We start from the raw sequence: 4351 nt of genomic DNA, 5'->3' as shown, positions 1-4351 counted from the left end.
GCTTCCTTATCAGTGCTAGTGGATTTCCCAAGCTGAACTGACTGCAGCTCAGTTCCCATCAGGTGCTGTTCTCTACAGATGATGCCTCAGAGGCTCTTCTGATCACTTGGGATGCTTTGTTGTTTCCCGCCAGGAAAATGGATACAATTTTGAGATCCAGATACAGGGTAAAATTTGGGAACAAATTTCTTAAATGTTTCAAACTTTTTTGATATGGCTATCAATTCTGCCACTAAGATATCCAGTTTTGATCATGGAAAAATTAAAATCAGTAGTCTGATTGGGTACTTACTACATGACTTTCATTAATTAAAGAACATACAAATGGGACTGGAGAGATGGCTTAGTGGTTAAGTGCTTGCATGTGAAGCCTAAGGATACTGGTTTGAGGCTTGATTCCCCAGGACCCCCATAAGCCAGATGCATATGCATCTGGAGTTTACAGTGGCTGGAATGGCATGCCCATTCTCTCTCTCTATCTGCTTCTTTCTGTCTGACGCTCTCAAATAAATAAAAATAAACAAAAAAATATAAAAGAACCTACAAATGATGTTTTTCCAGAGGGTTTCTCTGATTATACAGGTTGACCCACGTAGAGCACTGGCAATACAACTTCTCTTCAAAAAAGAAAAAGAAAAGATTTACAAACAGGCCACTTTACACAAAAGCTCTTGTGAGGATTTTACAGGTACTCTAATGTTCAACTTTTATTTAGTGTAACTATCCTCTAGACTCATTATCTTACACCCATCTTAGAGCCTGAAGCAAAGACAGGAGAGAGCCTCAGCCTAATGAAAATATGGAGAAAGAGTCAGTAGGAACAAAGACTTAATTGGACAGCTCCATAGGTGGCTCTCTGTGAATGACAAAAGTGGCACTTGAATACAGTGGTTGCTTGGAAGGGGCATATTCAGGAGTTGGGAGGTTGTATCAGACAACTTATGTAAGTTCTACACAGCTAAATCTTGTTCAGTGAGAACAAGCCCTTGAACAAGCTGAGTGAAGGCATGACCCATGATGGAAAGATCCACCTCTCAGAGAATTGTGGTTCCCGGGCTTGTTACTCACATGGACACTGCCTGCAGGTGGAGAGCCAGCAGCTGGACGCCCCGCCGCTTCACCCGGGTGCCCCTCCAGGTATGGAAATGCCTTCAATCCTGTAATTGCCGCGTTCCAAGACTGCATGTCCAACAGGCGCAGAGTATTCCTGGACACACTCGGAGAGCTTGTATGGGGGATTGACACCCGGGCTGGAGTGCTCCCTCCCCACCGCGCCAAGCATGCCACCACTGGGTGACCGTAGGGACGCAGCTGGGACGTGTCAACACGGCTGCTGGCTCCCCAGCCAAGAGCCCCCGGGTGCCCTCCTCGCTCCGCCCCAGCTGCACTGGAAGTTTCTCTCCTCGGAAGCACCCTCTAAGCCCGGAGCGAGCGAGGCGCTCTCTGCACCCCGCGCTCCCCGCGCTCAGGTTCGAGCCTCCCCCTCAGCTCCAGTCCAGAGCAGGGGTGGGGAGGTCTCGCCCCACCAGGGCGGGCAGGTGGTAGCCCGCCGAGCAAGCAGCGGAGCGGCACCCTGCCAGCTCCCACCGCGCATGGGCTCCCAACTCGTGGAGCAGAGCGGGGACTGGGCAGGAGCGTGGGGTGGGTGCACCCCGGGCCCCCACTCACCTGCCCTCAAAGTCAACGGGCAGGTTGAGCGAGGTCTCGAGCTCCACAACCAAGAGGAGAGCCATGCAGGTCCTGCACGGCGCAGAGAGGGTGTCCACCTCTCCAGCCCCAAGAAGAAGGAAGTTCCGGCTCGGAGAGGGGCGCGGCTAGTGCTGCAGCAGCTACTATGAAGACGAAAGAAGGGCACTGAAGGTGGGTTAAGAGTGGGGCTTCGGCATGACCCCTGTGAGGAAGCCCTACAGAGGGAAAACAGCTCTGGAGCAACAAACCAAACTGTCCAGAAGCACCTCCAGCATGCGTCAGCGGAGGGAGTAGACTGGTCCCCTGCCCAACTGCCTTCACAAGCCAGCAGCTAAGGGACAAAGTGTGCTGAACTGCAGAGGGACACAGCTGCACTTCAAGGAATTTTCCTGACAAAAGCAGCTCAAAGAAAGGAAGAGTAGGATGCCTTACAAGTGTTCCTCCAGACACAAAATGGCCTGGTATCCATAACCTCACAGTGCCTGACACTACCTACACAAGACCATCATAAAAGGAGGAAAAGTTCATGACATCAAAATAAGAGAGACTGAATAAGGGGGGAGGGGATATGATAGAGAGTGGCATTTCAAAGGGGAAAATGGGTGGAGGGAGTAAAATACCACGGGATATTGCTTATAATTATGGAAGTTGTCAATAAAAAAAAATTTTTTTTCATGTTGAAAGACCCTCAGAGGGAGACCCTCACTCAAGTCTCGGGAGAGCAAGCACCCAAAGACACACAGGAGACCCGGCTTGCTGCAAAAGCATGAGGCTTTATTCCAGAAGCCAGAGCTCTGGGGTCAACACTTGCCTCACGCAGGAGACAGAGGAATCGACCCTGAGCCCTATTGGGTATTTCTTTTTATAGGTTTTTTAGCAAGGAAGGGAAAAAAAAGCGGGGGGGGGGGGGTTTACAAGGATATTTGCAAAGCTTGCAGAACTCATACAGTTATGTCTACATATCTTATTTGTGCATAACCAGAGTTTAAGTCCTTGGTCAGGCTGTCTTGGGAAACTATTTTATTATTTTGGTTTTTCTCAAAACTGTATTTTTGTTTATCCTCTTCCCGGGACATAAAGTTTAGGTCGACCCGACCAACCCATATCTTGGGCCACCCGCAGCCTATCTTTTAGCCTAATTTTGATTTACTCCTTTCTGAATATACAGTTCAGGCTGTCCCCTAGCTGTAGCAACCAGCTGTTTCTTCACTAAGTTTACTTTAAAATTTTCTATCATGCCTTTCAATGTCACCATCTCCCCAGCCCACCAAGGAGCTTTTATTTAGGTATAAACTTACATTGTAAGTTTCTACAATTAACCCCACCAATTTCATCAAGCAGATACTAACTAAACATGAATGTTTACAAGACAAAAATTTAATGAAAATTGGTCACTATGTATAATCCATGATGCTAAATAGTTTCATAGGACTGTCACAGAAATATTTAACAGAATAGGTGCTGAACAAAAAGTTACATATTATCATCATCTGATTCATCTTCTTCTTTCAATGATTCCTTAGCATATTTCTCTGCTTCTTCCCTTACATCTTTTGGAACAATTTCATGTCTTCCTTTAGTTAGTTCACCAACCCAGCTGAGCTCTAGTTCAAAAGCTTTATCCTTAACTTCATCGTGTACTATGTAAATTATTTTTGCAACTTCTTTGACTACATCACGACAGGTCATTTCTTTCATCTGGAGTTTTTCTATTTCTGTCTTTGCAGCTTGCCTGGGTTTGCCAATAGCGCATCCCCAGTAACCGTATGAAACACCTGATGGGTCAATCATATAGAGCTGTGCACCGTCATTCACACTGTAAGACCCTAACATGAAACTGCAGCCAAAAGGTCTAACAGCACTGTAGAGTGTATAAGCACGTACATACATGGCCACTCTGTCTGCAAGATGTTTTAGTGGCATGTTATTGCCAAAGTTAGATCTAAAGTTAGATCTAAAGCTTCTTCTCTTGCTATGTCTGCTAACGAACGAGCATCTGCCAACAAACCTGCTGTCAATAAAAAATTTTTAAAAAGCCTTCCTAGATAACTGGACATGCTTTTATTAGAAGCCTAATAGTAAATATCCTTGCAGAACATGCGAGCTTGCCTTCAAAACTTAATTTTGGCTGGGCATGGTGGTACATGCCTTTAATCCCAGTACTCCAAGGGCAGAGATGGGAGGATGGTCTTGAGTTCAAGAACCCCCTGAGATTGCATAGTGAATTCCAGGTCACCCTGAGCTAGAGTGAGTCCCTACCCTGAAAAACAAAAAATAGAAAACAAAACAAAACAAAAACTTGGCTTTGCCACTACTGGTGACATGATCACTATAAAATGCAAGAAAAAATAATGGCAGATGAGCACATTACTTTCCATGTATATCAAATTTGTTTAACTAAAGAATCTTGGGCTGGAGAGATAGATGTCTTAGCAGTTAAAGCACTTGCCTGCAAAGTCTGAGGACACAGGTTCAATTCCCCAATACCCATGTAAGCCAGATGCACAAGGTGACACATGTGTCTAGAGTTCCTTTGCAGTAGTAAGAGACCCTGGAATGTTCATTCTCTATCTGCCTCTCCTGCCACCCCTCCCCCCAAGTAAGTAAATACCAAATAAAGAATCTTTCAAGTTATATGTGTTGTCCTAGTGTGGGCAAACCT

The 4351-nt window shown here is 45.9% G+C and overlaps 1 pseudogene; it reads right to left on the bottom strand.

Annotated features, from left to right (window-relative positions):
- Positions 1 to 3046: 3046 nt before the first annotated feature.
- LOC101601344 lies at positions 3047 to 3746 on the bottom strand (annotated as a pseudogene).
- Positions 3747 to 4351: the final 605 nt, after the last annotated feature.

Source organism: Jaculus jaculus, chromosome 5 (genome assembly GCF_020740685.1).
Source record: "Jaculus jaculus isolate mJacJac1 chromosome 5, mJacJac1.mat.Y.cur, whole genome shotgun sequence".
NCBI lineage: Eukaryota > Metazoa > Chordata > Mammalia > Rodentia > Dipodidae > Jaculus > Jaculus jaculus.
The sequence above is the reverse complement of the archived record's forward strand: the minus strand, read 5'-3'. Positions and strand labels throughout refer to the sequence as shown.